This window comes from Drosophila bipectinata, unplaced genomic scaffold, assembly GCF_030179905.1.
Source record: "Drosophila bipectinata strain 14024-0381.07 unplaced genomic scaffold, DbipHiC1v2 scaffold_157, whole genome shotgun sequence".
Taxonomy (NCBI): Eukaryota; Metazoa; Arthropoda; class Insecta; order Diptera; family Drosophilidae; genus Drosophila; species Drosophila bipectinata.
The window spans coordinates 27,501-52,844 of record NW_027222796.1 but is presented as its reverse complement, the minus strand read 5'-3'; the positions used below and the strand labels follow the sequence as shown (position 1 = coordinate 52,844).

Here is a 25,344-nt window from a genome sequence, read left to right as displayed (position 1 = left end):
GAAGTATGACTTTCCCACACATTTTGGATATCCATACGATTGCATATCCATATGAAAATATTTTTAATATTTTTAATATATTTTTAATATTTCCATATTTAATATATATAATTAAATTATTATATTATATATTATATGGTAGGCTATCACCATCACCTACCATATATTTCATATACATATAAATATTTTCATATCCATATATATTTTTTTATATTCATATATTTTCATATATGTTATATGCATATGTATTCATAACCATATGCTTATATATTAATACTGCGTCTTCTGTTTAATATAATATTATTTTAATATTATATTGGCAGGCTGAACACCACCTACCCTATATACCTTTTTGAACACGGTTTCGTCAATCCGGTCATTTATGTATGGGAAGTATGACTTTCCCACACATATTTGGATATCCATACGATTGCATATCCATATGAAAATATTTTTAATATTTTTAATATATTTTTTAATATTTCCATATTTAATATAATATAATTAAATATTATATTATATATTATATGGTAGGCTATCGCCATCACCTACTATATATTTCATATACATATAAATATTTCATATCATATATATTTTTTTATATTCATATATTTTCATATATTGTATATTCGTATTTAGTCATAACCATGTGCTATGATTTTAATACTTTCGGTCTTCTGTTTAATATAATATTATTTTAATATTATATTGGTAGGCGAACACCACCTACCCTATATACCTTTTTGAACACGGTTTCGTCAATCCGGTCATTTATTGTATGGAAGTATGACTTTCCCACACATATTTGGATATCCATACGATTGCATATCCATATGAAAATATTTTTAATATTTTTAATATATTTTTAATATTTCCATATTTAATATAATATAATTAAATTATTATATTATATATTATATGGTAGGCTATCACCATCACCTACCATATATTTCATATACATATAAATATTTTCATATCCATATATATTTTTTTATATTCATATATTTTCATATATGTTATATGCATATGTATTCATAACCATATGCTTATATATTAATACTGGCGGTCTTCTGTTTAATATAATATTATTTTAATATTATATTGGTAGGCCGAACACCACCTACCCTATATACCTTTTTGAACACGGTTTCGTCAATCCGGTCATTTATTGTATGGGAAGTATGACTTTCCCACACATATTTGGATATCCATACGATTGCATATCCATATGAAAATATTTTTAATATTTTTAATATATTTTTAATATTTCCATATTTAATATAATATAATTAAATTATTATATTATATATTATATGGTAGGCTATCACCATCACCTACCATATATTTCATATACATATAAATATTTTCATATCCATATATATTTTTTTATATTCATATATTTTCATATATGTTATATGCATATGTATTCATAACCATATGCTCATATATTAATACTGGCGGTCTTCTGTTTAATATAATATTATTTTAATATTATATTGGTAGGCCGAACACCACCTACCCTATATACCTTTTTGAACACGGTTTCGTCAATCCGGTCATTTATTGTATGGGAAGTATGACTTTCCCACACATATTTGGATATCCATACGATTGCATATCCATATGAAAATATTTTTAATATTTTTAATATATTTTTAATATTTCCATATTTAATATAATATAATTAAATTATTATATTATATATTATATGGTAGGCTATCCTCATCACCTACCATATATTTCATATACATATAAATATTTTCATATCCATATATATTTTTTTATATTCATATATTTTCATATATGTTATATGCATATGTATTCATAACCATATGCTCATATATTAATACTGGCGGTCTTCTGTTTAATATAATATTATTTTAATATTATATTGGCAGGCTGAACACCACCTACCCTATATACCTTTTTGAACACGGTTTCGTCAATCCGGTCATTTATTGTATGGGAAGTATGACTTTCCCACACATATTTGGATATCCATACGATTGCATATCCATATGAAAATATTTTTAATATTTTTAATATATTTTTAATATTTCCATATTTAATATAATATAATTAAATTATTATATTATATATTATATGGTAGGCTAACATCATCACCTACCATATATTCCATATACATATAAATATTTTCATATTCATATATATTTTTTTTATATATTCATATATTTTCATATATGTTATATGCATATGTATTCATAACCATATGCTTATATATTAATACTGGCGATCTTCTGTTTAATATAATATTATTTTAATATTATATTGGTAGGCCGAACACCACCTACCCTATATACCTTTTTGAACACGGTTTCGTCAATCCGGTCATTTATCGTATAGGAAGTACGACTTTCCCACACATATTTGGATATCCATACGATTGCATATCCATATGAAAATATTTTTAATATTTTTAATATTCGTGAGTTTTTAAATAGGGACAGAAGGAATCTCTTGAATTGAATCATGCGCGTCACTAATAAGATGACGAGGCATTTGGCTACCTATGCGAAAGTAATTCAACTCCCGCCGTCTTAAGGTTTAAGACTTATAACAATATATGTTTAATATTTTTAATATCCGTGAGGTTTTAAATAGGGACAGAAGGAATCTCTTGAATTGAATCATGCGCGTCACTAATAAGATGACGAGGCATTTGGCTACCTATGCGAAAGTAATTCAACTCCCGCCGTCTTAAGGTTTAAGACTTATAACAATATATGTTTAATATTTTTAATATCCGTGAGGTTTTAAATAGGGACAGAAGGAATCTCTTGAATTGAATCATGCGCGTCACTAATAAGATGACGAGGCATTTGGCTACCTATGCGAAAGTAATTCAACTCCCGCCGTCTTAAGGTTTAAGACTTATAACAATATATGTTTAATATTTTTAATATCCGTGAGGTTTTAAATAGGGACAGAAGGAATCTCTTGAATTGAATCATGCGCGTCACTAATAAGATGACGAGGCATTTGGCTACCTATGCGAAAGTAATTCAACTCCCGCCGTCTTAAGGTTTAAGACTTATAACAATATATGTTTAATATTTTTAATATCCGTGAGGTTTTAAATAGGGACAGAAGGAATCTCTTGAATTGAATCATGCGCGTCACTAATAAGATGACAAGGCCTTTGCTACCTATGCGAAAGTAATTCAACTCCCGCCGTCTTAAGGTTTAAGACTTATAACAATATATTTAATATTTTTAATATCCGTGAGGTTTTAAATAGGGACAGAAGGAATCTCTTGAATTGAATCATGCGCGTCACTAATAAGATGACGAGGCATTTGGCTACCTATGCGAAAGTAATTCAACTCCCGCCGTCTTAAGGTTTAAGACTTATAACAATATATGTTTAATATTTTTAATATCCGTGAGGTTTTAAATAGGGACAGAAGGAATCTCTTGAATTGAATCATGCGCGTCACTAATAAGATGACGAGGCATTTGGCTACCTATGCGAAAGTAATTCAACTCCCGCCGTCTTAAGGTTTAAGACTTATAACAATATATGTTTAATATTTTTAATATCCGTGAGGTTTTAAATAGGGACAGAAGGAATCTCTTGAATTGAATCATGCGCGTCACTAATAAGATGACAAGGCATTTGGCTACCTATGCGAAAGTAATTCAACTCCCGCCGTCTTAAAGTTTAAGACTTATAACAATATAAATGAAAAATATTATTTTCATTTTTCACGTCACTAATAAGATGACGAGGCATTTGGCTACCTAAACGAAAGTAATTCATCTTCCGCCGTTATAAGGTTTAAGACTTATAACAATATAAATGAAAAATATTATTTTCATTTTTCACGTCACTAATAAGATGACGAGGCATTTGGCTACCTATGCGAAAGTAATTCAACTCCCGCCGTCTTAAAGTTTAAGACTTATAACAATATAAATGAAAAATATTATTTTCATTTTTCACGTCACTATTAAGATGACGAGGCATTTGGCTACCTAAACGAAAGTAATTCATCTTCCGCCGTTATAAGGTTTAAGACTTATAACAATATAAATGAAAAATATTATTTTCATTTTTCACGTCACTAATAAGATGACGAGGCATTTGGCTACCTATGCGAAAGTAATTCAACTCCCGCCGTCTTAAAGTTTAAGACTTATAACAATATAAATGAAAAATATTATTTTCATTTTTCACGTCACTAATAAGATGACGAGGCATTTGGCTACCTATGCGAAAGTAATTCAACTCCCGCCGTCTTAAGGTTTAAGACTTATAACAATATATGTTTAATATTTTTAATATCCGTGAGGTTTTAAATAGGGACAGAAGGAATCTCTTGAATTGAATCATGCGCGTCACTAATAAGATGACGAGGCATTTGGCTACCTATGCGAAAGTAATTCAACTCCCGCCGTCTTAAGGTTTAAGACTTATAACAATATATGTTTAATATTTTTAATATCCGTGAGGTTTTAAATAGGGACAGAAGGAATCTCTTGAATTGAATCATGCGCGTCACTAATAAGATGACGAGGCATTTGGCTACCTATGCGAAAGTAATTCAACTCCCGCCGTCTTAAAGTTTAAGACTTATAACAATATAAATGAAAAATATTATTTTCATTTTTCACGTCACTAATAAGATGACGAGGCATTTGGCTACCTAAAAGAAAGTAATTCATCTTCCGCCGTTATAAGGTTTAAGACTTATAACAATATAAATGAAAAATATTATTTTCATTTTTCACGTCACTAATAAGATGACGAGGCATTTGGCTACCTAAACGAAAGTAATTCAACTCCCGCCGTCTTAAGGTTTAAGACTTATAACAATATAAATGAAAAATATTATTTTCATTTTTCACGTCACTAATAAGATGACGAAACAGTTAGTAGGCCACAATTAGTAGGGAAACGTGGACAACCCGTGATAAATCCTTATATGCTTTCTTAGATATAGCATATAAAGATTTTTTATACTAAATATACATATTTACACATGCATATTTACATTTTTTTTATATTTCGAATCATCAAGCAAAGGATAAGCTTCAGTGGATCGCAGTATGGCAGCTGCTCAACCACTTACAACACCTTGCCCGTTACAAAAGTCGTTTACAATTGATTCTAGGCTTTGTCATTGTATTAAATAATGTTTTCATATGTAACTAGCATGGCATCAGGTGATCAAAGATCCTCCCAATTTACTATGTTACAAATTACATTGGCATCACATCCATTGTCGTTTAAAATATAAATAATAAACTTTAAATGGTTTAGAAGCCATACAATGCAAATTGCCCCTTATTTATCATTGCAGTCCAGCACGGATACGACCTTAGAGGCGTTCAGGCATAATCCAACGGACGTAGCGTCATACCACTGTTCGCTCGAACAAGTATTGTGCCATTGGTCCGTACCTGCGGTTCCTCTCGTACTACGCAGGAATGCTGTCGCAACAACGTTTTGTCATTAGTAGGGTAAAACTAACCTGTCTCACGACGGTCTAAACCCAGCTCACGTTCCCTTGCATGGGTGAACAATCCAACGCTTGGTGAATTTTGCTTCACAATGATAGGAAGAGCCGACATCGAAGGATCAAAAAGCGACGTCGCTATGAACGCTTGGCCGCCACAAGCCAGTTATCCCTATGGTAACTTTTCTGACACCTCTTGTTAAAAACTCTTTAAACCAAAAGGATCGATAGGCCGAGCTTTTGCTGTCCCTGTGTGTACTGAACACCGAGATCAAGTCAGCATTTGCCCTTTTGCTCTATGTGTGGTTTCTGTCCGCACTGAGCTGGCCTTGGGACACCTCCGTTATTATTTGAGAGATGTACCGCCCCAGTCAAACTCCCTACCTGGCAATGTCCTTGAATTGGATCATACCTGAGTAATTGGAGTTATACCAAATTTTCAAATCGATAATACATGAATGCATCTCTCATTAAAGAATTTGTTTGCGATTATATAACAAACTCGTGATACTTTGATCAAGAAGCTTGCATCAAAACCCAATACCATAAGATATAATAAATATATCCGTATAATGGCTAGGAAATGATACACGTTCCATTTAATCAAGTAAGTAAGGAAACAATAAGAGTAGTGGTATTTCATTGTCGATACCAAACCGAAGTCTAATATCTCCCACTTATTCTACACCTCTTATGTCTCCTTACACTGCCAGATTAGAGTCAAGCTCAAAAGGGTCTTCTTTCCCCGCTAATTATTCCAAGCCCGTTCCCTTGGCTGTGGTTTCGCTAGATAGTAGATAGGGACAGAAGGAATCTCGTTAATCCATTCATGCGCGTCACTAATTAGATGACGAGGCATTTGGCTACCTTAAGAGAGTCATAGTTACTCCCGCCGTTGACCCGCGCTTACTTGAATTTCTTCACTTTGACATTCAGAGCACTGGGCAGAAATCACATTGTGTCAACACCCGCTAGGGCCATCACAATGCTTTGTTTTAATTAGACAGTCGGATTCCCCAAGTCCGTGCCAGTTCTGAATTGATTGTTAATTGATAATCGTTATAATTAATAAGAACTAATTGGTTTGACCCAACTAGTATTCTTAAAAATTTTAGCAAGAAAGTTCCACAATTGGATACGTAACTAAACTATCCGGGGAACAAGTTACAACCATAAATGATTATAACTCTATTTACCCAGAACGAGCACATAAACCATATTATTGTTTCCCAATCAAGCCCGACTATCTCAATCTTCAGAGCCAATCCTTATCCCGAAGTTACGGATCTAATTTGCCGACTTCCCTTACCTACATTATTCTATCGACTAGAGACTCTTCACCTTGGAGACCAGCTGCGGATATTGGTACGGCCTGTTGAGAAGTTTGCGTATCCCCACCATAAATTTTCAAGGTCCGAGGAGAAAATATCGACACAACAGTATATGTCATGCTCTTCTAGCCCATCTACCATATCTCTCTGCGAAAGACTTCCATGGTAGTACGACTATAAAACAGAAAAGAAAACTCTTCCGATATCTCTCGACGGCTTCTTTATGGTCGTTCCTGTTGCCAGGATGAGCACGAGGCCCATATTTAATAACAAACGGATACTCAACAGGTTACGGAATTGGAACCGTATTCCCTTTCGTTCAAAATTATTCAAGTATATAATTTTCACAATAATTGTAATATTTATTTTTACTTGAAAATTTTCGGCTTTCGCCTTGAACTTAGGACCGACTAACTCGTGATCAACCACTGTTCACACGAAACCCTTCTCCACTTCAGTCCTCCAAGGTCTCATTCGATTATTTGCTACTACCACCAAGATCTGTACCAATAGCAGCTCCATGCAGGCTTACGCCAAACACTTCTACGCATACCATTGTACCTTCCTACTCACTAAAGTTTCAAAATTTATATTACAAGTAATATAAATCATCTACTTTAGCGGTAATGTATAGGTATACAACTTAAGCGCCATCCATTTTAAGGGCTAGTTGCTTCGGCAGGTGAGTTGTTACACACTCCTTAGCGGATTTCGACTTCCATGATCACCGTCCTGCTGTTTTAAGCAACCAACGCCTTTCATGGTTTCTGCATGAGTTGTTAATTTGGGCACCGTAACATTACGTTTGGTTCATCCCACAGCGCCAGTTCTGCTTACCAAAAGTGGCCCACTGGGCACATTATATCATAACCTTAAACTTCATATCAAGAAAGTTAAGGTTCTTACCCATTTAAAGTTTGAGAATAGGTTAAGATCGTTTCGACCCTAAGGCCTCTAATCATTCGCTTTACCAGATAAGATTATTTTATATAACATTAAAATGCACCAGCTATCCTGAGGGAAACTTCGGAAGGAACCAGCTACTAGATGGTTCGATTGGTCTTTCGCCCCTATACTCAATTCTGACAATCGATTTGCACGTCAGAACTGTTTCGGTCTTCCATCAGGGTTTCCCCTGACTTCAACCTGATCAAGTATAGTTCACCATCTTTCGGGTCACAGCATATCTGCTCAAGGTACGTTCCAGTTAGAGGCATAAATAATATAAATATTATTATACATAACTATATAGAACGCCCCGGGATTGTGTTAATTAACTATAAAATAGTTAAAAAACTAATCCCATTAATAGTCAAGTTAATTACGCTATTAGGTTTATATCCCAATAACTTGCACATATGTTAGACTCCTTGGTCCGTGTTTCAAGACGGGTCCCGAAGGTATCCTGAATCTTTCGCATTGTTAATCATACAAGTGCATATAATAAACACAAAAATCAATGATAATTATGCCATTATATAATTCCGAAAAATTAACGCACTGTATTCTTATTAATCTATCAACACTTTATCAAATTAATGACATTTATCCTATGTTAAAATGCAAGCATAATAATTTGAATAAACTATAAGTCATATTTTATGATAAATTATATATGTTAATAGATTACAATGTCCTTATATGGAAAAAATGCACACTATTTCTATAATATTATTTAAATATTATAACTTTAATGATGAATTTTCCATAATGGATATTCAGGTTCATCGGGCTTAACCTCTAAGCAGTTTCACGTACTATTTAACTCTCTATTCAGAGTTCTTTTCAACTTTCCCTCACGGTACTTGTTTACTATCGGTCTCATGGTTATATTTAGTTTTAGATGGAGTTTACCACCCACTTAGTGCTGCACTATCAAGCAACACGACTCTTTGGAAACATCATCTAGTAATCATTAACGTTATACGGGCCTGGCACCCTCTATGGGTAAATGGCCTCATTTAAGAAGGACTTAAATCGTTAATTTCTCATACTAGAATATTGACGCTCCATACACTGCATCTCACATTTGCCATATAGACAAAGTGACTTAGTGCTGAACTGATTTCTTTTCGCTCGCCGCTACTAAGAAAATCCTTGTTAGTTTCTTTTCCTCCCCTAATTAATATGCTTAAATTCAGGGGGTAGTCCCATATGAGTTGAGGTTGTATAAAGCAATGTATATATATATAAACAATATATCTCTATGAAGAACAATATATTTGATATATTTTCAATTTTCGCATCTTTAAATAAGAGACAATTCTAGTTAAAAAAAATTTAATTTTTTTTATGCTAGACATTTCTCAGTATTATTTGAATTGAAAAAAGAAAGAATTGTATATCTTCATTTTTTCTTTTATAAATATTTGAGATAATTGCTTTTATATTTAATATTATGAATATATAAATATATCCAATAATATACCATATGCATATCATTATAAAAATATATAATAATAAGCAACTTTATTAGCATAGTCTTACAACCCTCAACCATATGTAGTCCAAGCAGCACTATAAAATTAATTAAAGTACATAACAGCATGGACTGCGATATGCGTTCAAAATGTCGATGTTCATGTGTCCTGCAGTTCACACGATGACGCACAGTTTGCTGCGTTCTTCATCGACCCATGAGCCGAGTGATCCACCGCTTAGAGTTTTATAAATATATATAAATATACAATTCGTCAATTATGTTTTTATTGAAAGAAATTAAAAATACACCATTTAACTGGCATATATCAATTCCTTCAATAAAGTTATTTTTATACCTAAAATAATTGTTGCGAAATGTCTTAGTTTTATATAATCAATATAAATATAATTTATATTGTTTTAATATTATATAAAGCATTAACCTGTATATCAGGTACAACAATGTATATTTTAGGTGTTGCATTTATCAATGTATGCGCATAATTTAATATGAACAATACATCACGCAACGCATGTATATTAATTAAATATACACGCAATTTATATTCAATATATTCGTCTATATTTAAACATATAAAATATGTTTAATTTTTTTATATACCTAAAATAATTGTTGCGAAATGTCTTAGTTTTATATAATCAATATAAATATAATTTATATTGTTTTAATATTATATAAAGCATTAACCTGTATATCAGGTACAACAATGTATATTTTAGGTGTTGCATTTATCAATGTATGCGCATAATTTAATATGAACAATACATCACGCAACGCATGTATATTAATTAAATATACACGCAATTTATATTGAAGACAACAAATGGTCTATATATTCAATATAATATATATGTCTTTTATTTTTGGGTAATTTTTATTTATATATTTATATATAATAAATATTTTAATAACGGATAAGATTCATTCAATAATGATCCTTCCGCAGGTTCACCTACGGAAACCTTGTTACGACTTTTACTTCCTCTAAATAATCAAGTTCGGTCAACTTCTGCGAAACAACCGTAACACACAAGGCGTCACAGTGATCACGTCCGGAGACCTCACTAAATAATTCAATCGGTAGTAGCGACGGGCGGTGTGCACAAAGGGCAGGGACGTAATCAATGCGAGTTAATGACTCACACTTACTAGGAATTCCAAGTTCATGTGAACAGTTTCAGTTCACAATCCCAAGCATGAAAGTGGTTCAGCGGTTTACCCGGACCTCTCGGTCTAGGAAATACACGTTGATACTTTCATTGTAGCGCGCGTGCAGCCCAGGACATCTAAGGGCATCACAGACCTGTTATTGCTCAATCTCATTATTGCTAGACGCAATTTGTCCATTTAAGAAGCTAGTATCCTTATAATGGGACAAACCAACAGGTACGGCTCCACTTATATAAACACATTCAAACACAATAAACATTTTACTGCTACCATGAATGAAGGCTATATAAGCTTCAACACCATAATCCTGAAGATATCTATTTAATATATTTGAGTCTCGTTCGTTATCGGAATTAACCAGACAAATCACTCCACGAACTAAGAACGGCCATGCACCACCACCCATAGATTCGAGAAAGAGCTATCAATCTGTCTTACACACTTATGTTCGGACCTGGTAAGTTTTCCCGTGTTGAGTCAAATTAAGCCGCAGGCTCCACTCCTGGTGGTGCCCTTCCGTCAATTCCTTTAAGTTTCAGCTTTGCAACCATACTTCCCCCGGAGCCCAAAAGCTTTGGTTTCCCGGGAAGCGACTGAGAGAGCCATAAAAGTAGCTACACCCAATTGCTAGCTGGCATCGTTTATGGTTAGAACTAGGGCGGTATCTGATCGCCTTCGAACCTCTAACTTTCGTTCTTGATTAATGAAAACATCTTTGGCAAATGCTTTCGCTTAAGTTAGTCTTACGACGGTCCAAGAATTTCACCTCTCGCGTCGTAATACTAATGCCCCCAAACTGCTTCTATTAATCATTACCTCTTGATCTGAAAACCAATGAAAGCAGAACAGAGGTCTTATTTCATTATCCCATGCACAGAATATTCAGGCATTTGAAGCCTGCTTTAAGCACTCTAATTTGTTCAAAGTAATTGTACCGGCCCACAATAACACTCGTTTAAGAGCACTAATGCAGGTTTTTAAATAGGAGGAACATATGAAAAAATACAAGTATTTAAACATATATAAGAACTCCACCGGTAATACGCTTACATACATAAAGGTATAGTACTAACTACAATTGTATGTTGTACTACCCGTATGAAGCACAAGTTCAACTACGAACGTTTTAACCGCAACAACTTTAATATACGCTATTGGAGCTGGAATTACCGCGGCTGCTGGCACCAGACTTGCCCTCCAATTGGTCCTTGTTAAAGGATTTAAAGTGTACTCATTCCAATTACAGGGCCTCGGATATGAGTCCTGTATTGTTATTTTTCGTCACTACCTCCCCGAGCTGGGAGTGGGTAATTTACGCGCCTGCTGCCTTCCTTAGATGTGGTAGCCGTTTCTCAGGCTCCCTCTCCGGAATCGAACCCTGATTCCCCGTTACCCGTTGCAACCATGGTAGTCCTAGATACTACCATCAAAAGTTGATAGGGCAGACATTTGAAAGATCTGTCGTCGGTACAAGACCATACGATCTGCATGTTATCTAGAGTTCAACCAATATAACGATCTTGCGATCGCTTGGTTTTAGCCTAATAAAAGCACATGTCCCATAAGGTTCATGTTTTAATTGCATGTATTAGCTCTAGAATTACCACAGTTATCCAAGTAACTGTTAACGATCTAAGGAACCATAACTGATATAATGAGCCTTTTGCGGTTTCACTTTTAATGCGTGTGTACTTAGACATGCATGGCTTAATCTTTGAGACAAGCATATAACTACTGGCAGGATCAACCAGAATAATGTTTATATCTTTGATATATTTCATTTTCATATTGATATATAGAAAATAAATATTGCAAATATTTGTATAAATTAAAATATTAACGAATTTGGCCAATTATTATATGGCATTCAATATTCGTTCATTTATTAAAATATATATATATATATATATATTTATAATATATCCCTCGGGTGCCCAACGCATACACCTCAGGGTATATTTTTTTCATGGCTTTTTCTTAAACCCTCGTTTGTGTTAGGGTATTTATATGAGCGGGCGGTCTTTTTATTTATATAAGCCTTCTTTAATATTTTTTTTAATAAAATACAATATTATGCATATATTTAATTCTAAAATATCTTTATATTTTCACATACAACAATTTGTATATATTCACATATATATATTTGCTTAATTTTATAATAAAATTATCGCATATGTATTTTGATAATAAATTTAAAATTTATTTTCTTTGTATATAAAAGTCTAGTTTTATATGATATAAAACTAAGCACTTTTTAATTTTCATATATTTATATATTTTCATATATATAGTTTATTCATATTTATTTATACAATAATAATAATAATAATATTACTACTATTATCATATACGTATATGAAATTAAATTTAATTCCATATACTTACTAGGATATAATAAAAAGAAATTTTTATTTGCCTAGAACCAGAAATTAACGATAATAATTAGAAAATTGTCAAATTATAATTTATAATAAGACGTAGACGCTTCAACGATATTATCTAAGTATACAATATAGTGTATATATAATATATAATATAGTATGTTATATTATATAGATAGGCTTACACCACCTACCATATATACCTTTTTGACCACACTTTCGTCAAGCTGGGTATTTATTTGCCTTCTTTCCCTCACCTAAAAATACTCATCGGTATTTTAGTATATTCATATAATATAAATAATATACTATATTGGTAGGACGACACCACCTACCCTATATACCTTTTTGAACACACTTTCGTCAAGCTGGGTATTTATTTGCCTTTTTACCCTCACCTAAATATACTCATCGGTATATTTCAGTATATTTTAGTATATCCATATGAATATGTATATCCATATCCATATCCATATCCATATCCATATGAAAATAATTTAATATTTCCATATTTATTATAATATAATAAATATTATTATATTATATATTATATGGTAGGCTATCCCCATCACCTACCATATATTTCATATACATATAAATATTTTCATATCCATATATATTTTTTTATATTCATATATTTTCATATATGTTATATGCATATGTATTCATAACCATATGCTCATATATTAATACTGGCGGTCTTCTGTTTAATATAATATTATTTTAATATTATATTGGCAGGCTGAACACCACCTACCCTATATACCTTTTTGAACACGGTTTCGTCAATCCGGTCATTTATTGTATGGGAAGTATGACTTTCCCACACATATTTGGATATCCATACGATTGCATATCCATATGAAAATATTTTTAATATTTTTAATATATTTTTAATATTTCCATATTTAATATAATATAATTAAATTATTATATTATATATTATATGGTAGGCTATCACCATCACCTACCATATATTTCATATACATATAAATATTTTCATATCCATATATATTTTTTTATATTCATATATTTTCATATATGTTATATGCATATGTATTCATAACCATATGCTTATATATTAATACTGGCGGTCTTCTGTTTAATATAATATTATTTTAATATTATATTGGTAGGCCGAACACCACCTACCCTATATACCTTTTTGAACACGGTTTCGTCAATCCGGTCATTTATTGTATGGGAAGTATGACTTTCCCACACATATTTGGATATCCATACGATTGCATATCCATATGAAAATATTTTTAATATTTTTAATATATTTTTAATATTTCCATATTTAATATAATATAATTAAATTATTATATTATATATTATATGGTAGGCTATCACCATCACCTACCATATATTTCATATACATATAAATATTTTCATATCCATATATATTTTTTTATATTCATATATTTTCATATATGTTATATGCATATGTATTCATAACCATATGCTCATATATTAATACTGGCGGTCTTCTGTTTAATATAATATTATTTTAATATTATATTGGTAGGCCGAACACCACCTACCCTATATACCTTTTTGAACACGGTTTCGTCAATCCGGTCATTTATTGTATGGGAAGTATGACTTTCCCACACATATTTGGATATCCATACGATTGCATATCCATATGAAAATATTTTTAATATTTTTAATATATTTTTAATATTTCCATATTTAATATAATATAATTAAATTATTATATTATATATTATATGGTAGGCTATCCTCATCACCTACCATATATTTCATATACATATAAATATTTTCATATCCATATATATTTTTTTATATTCATATATTTTCATATATGTTATATGCATATGTATTCATAACCATATGCTCATATATTAATACTGGCGGTCTTCTGTTTAATATAATATTATTTTAATATTATATTGGCAGGCTGAACACCACCTACCCTATATACCTTTTTGAACACGGTTTCGTCAATCCGGTCATTTATTGTATGGGAAGTATGACTTTCCCACACATATTTGGATATCCATACGATTGCATATCCATATGAAAATATTTTTAATATTTTTAATATATTTTTAATATTTCCATATTTAATATAATATAATTAAATTATTATATTATATATTATATGGTAGGCTAACATCATCACCTACCATATATTCCATATACATATAAATATTTTCATATTCATATATATTTTTTTTTATATATTCATATATTTTCATATATGTTATATGCATATGTATTCATAACCATATGCTTATATATTAATACTGGCGATCTTCTGTTTAATATAATATTATTTTAATATTATATTGGCAGGCTGAACACCACCTACCCTATATACCTTTTTGAACACGGTTTCGTCAATCCGGTCATTTATTGTATGGGAAGTATGACTTTCCCACACATATTTGGATATCCATACGATTGCATATCCATATGAAAATATTTTTAATATTTTTAATATATTTTTAATATTTCCATATTTAATATAATATAATTAAATTATTATATTATATATTATATGGTAGGCTAACATCATCACCTACCATATATTCCATATACATATAAATATTTTCATATTCATATATATTTTTTTTTATATATTCATATATTTTCATATATGTTATATGCATATGTATTCATAACCATATGCTTATATATTAATACTGGCGATCTTCTGTTTAATATAATATTATTTTAATATTATATTGGCAGGCTGAACACCACCTACCCTATATACCGTTTGTAACGCGGGGTCGTCAATCCGGTCATTTATTGTATGGGGAGGATGGCGGTCCCACACATATTTGGATATCCATACGATTGCATATCCATATGAAAATATTTTTAATATTTTTAATATATTTTTAATATTTCCATATTTAATATAATATAATTAAATTATTATATTATATATTATATGGTAGGCTATCACCATCACCTACCATATATTTCATATACATATAAATATTTTCATATCCATATATATTTTTTTATATTCATATATTTTCATATATGTTATATGCATATGTATTCATAACCATATGCTTATATATTAATACTGGCGGTCTTCTGTTTAATATAATATTATTTTAATATTATATTGGTAGGCCGAACACCACCTACCCTATATACCTTTTTGAACACGGTTTCGTCAATCCGGTCATTTATTGTATGGGAAGTATGACTTTCCCACACATATTTGGATATCCATACGATTGCATATCCATATGAAAATATTTTTAATATTTTTAATATATTTTTAATATTTCCATATTTAATATAATATAATTAAATTATTATATTATATATTATATGGTAGGCTATCACCATCACCTACCATATATTTCATATACATATAAATATTTTCATATCCATATATATTTTTTTATATTCATATATTTTCATATATGTTATATGCATATGTATTCATAACCATATGCTCATATATTAATACTGGCGGTCTTCTGTTTAATATAATATTATTTTAATATTATATTGGTAGGCCGAACACCACCTACCCTATATACCTTTTTGAACACGGTTTCGTCAATCCGGTCATTTATTGTATGGGAAGTATGACTTTCCCACACATATTTGGATATCCATACGATTGCATATCCATATGAAAATATTTTTAATATTTTTAATATATTTTTAATATTTCCATATTTAATATAATATAATTAAATTATTATATTATATATTATATGGTAGGCTATCCTCATCACCTACCATATATTTCATATACATATAAATATTTTCATATCCATATATATTTTTTTATATTCATATATTTTCATATATGTTATATGCATATGTATTCATAACCATATGCTCATATATTAATACTGGCGGTCTTCTGTTTAATATAATATTATTTTAATATTATATTGGCAGGCTGAACACCACCTACCCTATATACCTTTTTGAACACGGTTTCGTCAATCCGGTCATTTATTGTATGGGAAGTATGACTTTCCCACACATATTTGGATATCCATACGATTGCATATCCATATGAAAATATTTTTAATATTTTTAATATATTTTTAATATTTCCATATTTAATATAATATAATTAAATTATTATATTATATATTATATGGTAGGCTAACATCATCACCTACCATATATTCCATATACATATAAATATTTTCATATTCATATATATTTTTTTTTATATATTCATATATTTTCATATATGTTATATGCATATGTATTCATAACCATATGCTTATATATTAATACTGGCGATCTTCTGTTTAATATAATATTATTTTAATATTATATTGGTAGGCCGAACACCACCTACCCTATATACCTTTTTGAACACGGTTTCGTCAATCCGGTCATTTATCGTATAGGAAGTACGACTTTCCCACACATATTTGGATATCCATACGATTGCATATCCATATGAAAATATTTTTAATATTTTTAATATTCGTGAGTTTTTAAATAGGGACAGAAGGAATCTCTTGAATTGAATCATGCGCGTCACTAATAAGATGACGAGGCATTTGGCTACCTATGCGAAAGTAATTCAACTCCCGCCGTCTTAAGGTTTAAGACTTATAACAATATATGTTTAATATTTTTAATATCCGTGAGGTTTTAAATAGGGACAGAAGGAATCTCTTGAATTGAATCATGCGCGTCACTAATAAGATGACGAGGCATTTGGCTACCTATGCGAAAGTAATTCAACTCCCGCCGTCTTAAGGTTTAAGACTTATAACAATATATGTTTAATATTTTTAATATCCGTGAGGTTTTAAATAGGGACAGAAGGAATCTCTTGAATTGAATCATGCGCGTCACTAATAAGATGACGAGGCATTTGGCTACCTATGCGAAAGTAATTCAACTCCCGCCGTCTTAAGGTTTAAGACTTATAACAATATATGTTTAATATTTTTAATATCCGTGAGGTTTTAAATAGGGACAGAAGGAATCTCTTGAATTGAATCATGCGCGTCACTAATAAGATGACGAGGCATTTGGCTACCTATGCGAAAGTAATTCAACTCCCGCCGTCTTAAGGTTTAAGACTTATAACAATATATGTTTAATATTTTTAATATCCGTGAGGTTTTAAATAGGGACAGAAGGAATCTCTTGAATTGAATCATGCGCGTCACTAATAAGATGACAAGGCATTTGGCTACCTATGCGAAAGTAATTCAACTCCCGCCGTCTTAAGGTTTAAGACTTATAACAATATATGTTTAATATTTTTAATATCCGTGAGGTTTTAAATAGGGACAGAAGGAATCTCTTGAATTGAATCATGCGCGTCACTAATAAGATGACGAGGCATTTGGCTACCTATGCGAAAGTAATTCAACTCCCGCCGTCTTAAGGTTTAAGACTTATAACAATATATGTTTAATATTTTTAATATCCGTGAGGTTTTAAATAGGGACAGAAGGAATCTCTTGAATTGAATCATGCGCGTCACTAATAAGATGACGAGGCATTTGGCTACCTATGCGAAAGTAATTCAACTCCCGCCGTCTTAAGGTTTAAGACTTATAACAATATATGTTTAATATTTTTAATATCCGTGAGGTTTTAAATAGGGACAGAAGGAATCTCTTGAATTGAATCATGCGCGTCACTAATAAGATGACAAGGCATTTGGCTACCTATGCGAAAGTAATTCAACTCCCGCCGTCTTAAAGTTTAAGACTTATAACAATATAAATGAAAAATATTATTTTCATTTTTCACGTCACTAATAAGATGACGAGGCATTTGGCTACCTAAACGAAAGTAATTCATCTTCCGCCGTTATAAGGTTTAAGACTTATAACAATATAAATGAAAAATATTATTTTCATTTTTCACGTCACTAATAAGATGACGAGGCATTTGGCTACCTATGCGAAAGTAATTCAACTCCCGCCGTCTTAAAGTTTAAGACTTATAACAATATAAATGAAAAATATTATTTTCATTTTTCACGTCACTATTAAGATGACGAGGCATTTGGCTACCTAAACGAAAGTAATTCATCTTCCGCCGTTATAAGGTTTAAGACTTATAACAATATAAATGAAATATCTTTTTTTCCTTGTTCACGTCACTAATAAGATGACGAGGCATTTGGCTACCTATGCGAAAGTAATTCAACTCCCGCCGTCTTAAAGTTTAAGACTTATAACAATATAAATGAAAAATATTATTTTCATTTTTCACGTCACTAATAAGATGACGAGGCATTTGGCTACCTATGCGAAAGTAATTCAACTCCCGCCGTCTTAAGGTTTAAGACTTATAACAATATATGTTTAATATTTTTAATATCCGTGAGGTTTTAAATAGGGACAGAAGGAATCTCTTGAATTGAATCATGCGCGTCACTAATAAGATGACGAGGCATTTGGCTACCTATGCGAAAGTAATTCAACTCCCGCCGTCTTAAGGTTTAAGACTTATAACAATATATGTTTAATATTTTTAATATCCGTGAGTTTTTAAATAGGGACAGAAGGAATCTCTTGAATTGAATCATGCGCGTCACTAATAAGATGACGAGGCATTTGGCTACCTATGCGAAAGTAATTCAACTCCCGCCGTCTTAAAGTTTAAGACTTATAACAATATAAATGAAAAATATTATTTTCATTTTTCACGTCACTAATAAGATGACGAGGCATTTGGCTACCTAAAAGAAAGTAATTCATCTTCCGCCGTTATAAGGTTTAAGACTTATAACAATATAAATGAAAAATATTATTTTCATTTTTCACGTCACTAATAAGATGACGAGGCATTTGGCTACCTAAACGAAAGTAATTCAACTCCCGCCGTCTTAAGGTTTAAGACTTATAACAATATAAATGAAAAATATTATTTTCATTTTTCACGTCACTAATAAGATGACGAAACAGTTAGTAGGCCACAATTAGTAGGGAAACGTGGACAACCCGTGATAAATCCTTATATGCTTTCTTAGATATAGCATATAAAGATTTTTTATACTAAATATACATATTTACACATGCATATTTACATTTTTTTTATATTTCGAATCATCAAGCAAAGGATAAGCTTCAGTGGATCGCAGTATGGCAGCTGCTCAACCACTTACAACACCTTGCCCGTTACAAAAGTCGTTTACAATTGATTCTAGGCTTTGTCATTGTATTAAATAATGTTTTCATATGTAACTAGCATGGCATCAGGTGATCAAAGATCCTCCCAATTTACTATGTTACAAATTACATTGGCATCACATCCATTGTCGTTTAAAATATAAATAATAAACTTTAAATGGTTTAGAAGCCATACAATGCAAATTGCCCCTTATTTATCATTGCAGTCCAGCACGGATACGACCTTAGAGGCGTTCAGGCATAATCCAACGGACGTAGCGTCATACCACTGTTCGCTCGAACAAGTATTGTGCCATTGGTCCGTACCTGCGGTTCCTCTCGTACTACGCAGGAATGCTGTCGCAACAACGTTTTGTCATTAGTAGGGTAAAACTAACCTGTCTCACGACGGTCTAAACCCAGCTCACGTTCCCTTGCATGGGTGAACAATCCAACGCTTGGTGAATTTTGCTTCACAATGATAGGAAGAGCCGACATCGAAGGATCAAAAAGCGACGTCGCTATGAACGCTTGGCCGCCACAAGCCAGTTATCCCTATGGTAACTTTTCTGACACCTCTTGTTAAAAACTCTTTAAACCAAAAGGATCGATAGGCCGAGCTTTTGCTGTCCCTGTGTGTACTGAACACCGAGATCAAGTCAGCATTTGCCCTTTTGCTCTATGTGTGGTTTCTGTCCGCACTGAGCTGGCCTTGGGACACCTCCGTTATTATTTGAGAGATGTACCGCCCCAGTCAAACTCCCTACCTGGCAATGTCCTTGAATTGGATCATACCTGAGTAATTGGAGTTATACCAAATTTTCAAATCGATAATACATGAATGCATCTCTCATTAAAGAATTTGTTTGCGATTATATAACAAACTCGTGATACTTTGATCAAGAAGCTTGCATCAAAACCCAATACCATAAGATATAATAAATATATCCGTATAATGGCTAGGAAATGATACACGTTCCATTTAATCAAGTAAGTAAGGAAACAATAAGAGTAGTGGTATTTCATTGTCGATACCAAACCGAAGTCTAATATCTCCCACTTATTCTACACCTCTTATGTCTCCTTACACTGCCAGATTAGAGTCAAGCTCAAAAGGGTCTTCTTTCCCCGCTAATTATTCCAAGCCCGTTCCCTTGGCTGTGGTTTCGCTAGATAGTAGATAGGGACAGAAGGAATCTCGTTAATCCATTCATGCGCGTCACTAATTAGATGACGAGGCATTTGGCTACCTTAAGAGAGTCATAGTTACTCCCGCCGTTGACCCGCGCTTACTTGAATTTCTTCACTTTGACATTCAGAGCACTGGGCAGAAATCACATTGTGTCAACACCCGCTAGGGCCATCACAATGCTTTGTTTTAATTAGACAGTCGGATTCCCCAAGTCCGTGCCAGTTCTGAATTGATTGTTAATTGATAATCGTTATAATTAATAAGAACTAATTGGTTTGACCCAACTAGTATTCTTAAAAATTTTAGCAAGAAAGTTCCACAATTGGATACGTAACTAAACTATCCGGGGAACAAGTTACAACCATAAATGATTATAACTCTATTTACCCAGAACGAGCACATAAACCATATTATTGTTTCCCAATCAAGCCCGACTATCTCAATCTTCAGAGCCAATCCTTATCCCGAAGTTACGGATCTAATTTGCCGACTTCCCTTACCTACATTATTCTATCGACTAGAGACTCTTCACCTTGGAGACCAGCTGCGGATATTGGTACGGCCTGTTGAGAAGTTTGCGTATCCCCACCATAAATTTTCAAGGTCCGAGGAGAAAATATCGACACAACAGTATATGTCATGCTCTTCTAGCCCATCTACCATATCTCTCTGCGAAAGACTTCCATGGTAGTACGACTATAAAACAGAAAAGAAAACTCTTCCGATATCTCTCGACGGCTTCTTTATGGTCGTTCCTGTTGCCAGGATGAGCACGAGGCCCATATTTAATAACAAACGGATACTCAACAGGTTACGGAATTGGAACCGTATTCCCTTTCGTTCAAAATTATTCAAGTATATAATTTTCACAATAATTGTAATATCTACTCTTCCTCGAAAATCTTCGGCTTTCGCCTTGAACTTAGGACCGACTAACTCGTGATCAACCACTGTTCACACGAAACCCTTCTCCACTTCAGTCCTCCAAGGTCTCATTCGATTATTTGCTACTACCACCAAGATCTGTACCAATAGCAGCTCCATGCAGGCTTACGCCAAACACTTCTACGCATACCATTGTACCTTCCTACTCACTAAAGTTTCAAAATTTATATTACAAGTAATATAAATCATCTACTTTAGCGGTAATGTATAGGTATACAACTTAAGCGCCATCCATTTTAAGGGCTAGTTGCTTCGGCAGGTGAGTTGTTACACACTCCTTAGCGGATTTCGACTTCCATGATCACCGTCCTGCTGTTTTAAGCAACCAACGCCTTTCATGGTTTCTGCATGAGTTGTTAATTTGGGCACCGTAACATTACGTTTGGTTCATCCCACAGCGCCAGTTCTGCTTACCAAAAGTGGCCCACTGGGCACATTATATCATAACCTTAAACTTCATATCAAGAAAGTTAAGGTTCTTACCCATTTAAAGTTTGAGAATAGGTTAAGATCGTTTCGACCCTAAGGCCTCTAATCATTCGCTTTACCAGATAAGATTATTTTATATAACATTAAAATGCACCAGCTATCCTGAGGGAAACTTCGGAAGGAACCAGCTACTAGATGGTTCGATTGGTCTTTCGCCCCTATACTCAATTCTGACAATCGATTTGCACGTCAGAACTGTTTCGGTCTTCCATCAGGGTTTCCCCTGACTTCAACCTGATCAAGTATAGTTCACCATCTTTCGGGTCACAGCATATCTGCTCAAGGTACGTTCCAGTTAGAGGCATAAATAATATAAATATTATTATACATAACTATATAGAACGCCCCGGGATTGTGTTAATTAACTATAAAATAGTTAAAAAACTAATCCCATTAATAGTCAAGTTAATTACGCTATTAGGTTTATATCCCAATAACTTGCACATATGTTAGACTCCTTGGTCCGTGTTTCAAGACGGGTCCCGAAGGTATCCTGAATCTTTCGCATTGTTAATCATACAAGTGCATATAATAAACACAAAAATCAATGATAATTATGCCATTATATAATTCCGAAAAATTAACGCACTGTATTCTTATTAATCTATCAACACTTTATCAAATTAATGACATTTATCCTATGTTAAAATGCAAGCATAATAATTTGAATAAACTATAAGTCATATTTTATGATAAATTATATATGTTAATAGATTACAATGTCCTTATATGGAAAAAATGCACACTATTTCTATAATATTATTTAAATATTATAACTTTAATGATGAATTTTCCATAATGGATATTCAGGTTCATCGGGCTTAACCTCTAAGCAGTTTCACGTACTATTTAACTCTCTATTCAGAGTTCTTTTCAACTTTCCCTCACGGTACTTGTTTACTATCGGTCTCATGGTTATATTTAGTTTTAGATGGAGTTTACCACCCACTTAGTGCTGCACTATCAAGCAACACGACTCTTTGGAAACATCATCTAGTAATCATTAACGTTATACGGGCCTGGCACCCTCTATGGGTAAATGGCCTCATTTAAGAAGGACTTAAATCGTTAATTTCTCATACTAGAATATTGACGCTCCATACACTGCATCTCACATTTGCCATATAGACAAAGTGACTTAGTGCTGAACTGATTTCTTTTCGCTCGCCGCTACTAAGAAAATCCTTGTTAGTTTCTTTTCCTCCCCTAATTAATATGCTTAAATTCAGGGGGTAGTCCCATATGAGTTGAGGTTGTATAAAGCAATGTATATATATATATAAACAATATATCTCTATGAAGAACAATATATTTGATATATTTTCAATTTTCGCATCTTTAAATAAGAGACAATTCTAGTTAAAAAAAATTTAATTTTTTTTATGCTAGACATTTCTCAGTATTATTTGAATTGAAAAAAGAAAGAATTGTATATCTTCATTTTTTCTTTTATAAATATTTGAGATAATTGCTTTTATATTTAATATTATGAATATATAAATATATCCAATAATATACCATATGCATATCATTATAAAAATATATAATAATAAGCAACTTTATTAGCATAGTCTTACAACCCTCAACCATATGTAGTCCAAGCAGCACTATAAAATTAATTAAAGTACATAACAGCATGGACTGCGATATGCGTTGAAAATGTCGCTGTTTATGTGTCCTGAAGTTCACACGATGACGCACAGTTTGCTGCGTTCTTCATCGACCCATGAGCCGAGTGATCCACCGCTTAGAGTTTTATAAATATATATAAATATACAATTCGTCAATTATGTTTTTATTGAAAGAAATTAAAAATACACCATTTAACTGGCATATATCAATTCCTTCAATAAAGTTATTTTTATACCTAAAATAATTGTTGCGAAATGTCTTAGTTTTATATAATCAATATAAATATAATTTATATTGTTTTAATATTATATAAAGCATTAACCTGTATATCAGGTACAACAATGTATATTTTAGGTGTTGCATTTATCAATGTATGCGCATAATTTAATATGAACAATACATCACGCAACGCATGTATATTAATTAAATATACACGCAATTTATATTCAATATATTCGTCTATATTTAAACATATAAAATATGTTTAATTTTTTTATATACCTAAAATAATTGTTGCGAAATGTCTTAGTTTTATATAATCAATATAAATATAATTTATATTGTTTTAATATTATATAAAGCATTAACCTGTATATCAGGTACAACAATGTATATTTTAGGTGTTGCATTTATCAATGTATGCGCATAATTTAATATGAACAATACATCACGCAACGCATGTATATTAATTAAATATACACGCAATTTATATTGAAGACAACAAATGGTCTATATATTCAATATAATATATATGTCTTTTATTTTTGGGTAATTTTTATTTATATATTTATATATAATAAATATTTTAATAACGGATAAGATTCATTCAATAATGATCCTTCCGCAGGTTCACCTACGGAAACCTTGTTACGACTTTTACTTCCTCTAAATAATCAAGTTCGGTCAACTTCTGCGAAACAACCGTAACACACAAGGCGTCACAGTGATCACGTCCGGAGACCTCACTAAATAATTCAATCGGTAGTAGCGACGGGCGGTGTGCACAAAGGGCAGGGACGTAATCAATGCGAGTTAATGACTCACACTTACTAGGAATTCCAAGTTCATGTGAACAGTTTCAGTTCACAATCCCAAGCATGAAAGTGGTTCAGCGGTTTACCCGGACCTCTCGGTCTAGGAAATACACGTTGATACTTTCATTGTAG

The 25,344-nt window shown here is 32.0% G+C and overlaps 5 non-coding genes and 1 pseudogene across 5 annotated transcripts in view; all 6 read right to left on the bottom strand.

Moving 5' to 3' along the window:
- Positions 1 to 5,029: 5,029 nt before the first annotated feature.
- LOC138927056 (large subunit ribosomal RNA) lies at positions 5,030 to 8,979 on the bottom strand. The gene has a single exon (XR_011443691.1). It is a non-coding gene; the product is annotated as a large subunit ribosomal RNA (ribosomal RNA).
- A 318-nt stretch (positions 8,980 to 9,297) lies between these two features.
- On the bottom strand, positions 9,298 to 9,476 carry LOC138927058 (5.8S ribosomal RNA). The gene has a single exon (XR_011443692.1). It is a non-coding gene; the product is annotated as a 5.8S ribosomal RNA (ribosomal RNA).
- A 707-nt stretch (positions 9,477 to 10,183) lies between these two features.
- LOC138927061 (small subunit ribosomal RNA) lies at positions 10,184 to 12,178 on the bottom strand. The gene has a single exon (XR_011443694.1). It is a non-coding gene; the product is annotated as a small subunit ribosomal RNA (ribosomal RNA).
- A 7,674-nt stretch (positions 12,179 to 19,852) lies between these two features.
- On the bottom strand, positions 19,853 to 23,802 carry LOC138927055 (large subunit ribosomal RNA). Its single transcript, XR_011443690.1, has one exon. It is a non-coding gene; the product is annotated as a large subunit ribosomal RNA (ribosomal RNA).
- Positions 23,803 to 24,122: 320 nt separating this feature from the next.
- On the bottom strand, positions 24,123 to 24,301 carry LOC138927059 (5.8S ribosomal RNA; annotated as a pseudogene).
- A 707-nt stretch (positions 24,302 to 25,008) lies between these two features.
- The window catches only part of LOC138927054 (small subunit ribosomal RNA), a 1,995-nt gene continuing 1,659 nt past the window's right edge, over positions 25,009 to 25,344 (bottom strand). Inside the window, exon 1 of the ribosomal RNA XR_011443689.1 lies at positions 25,009 to 25,344. This exon is cut by the window's right edge and continues 1,659 nt beyond it. This is a non-coding gene — a ribosomal RNA (small subunit ribosomal RNA).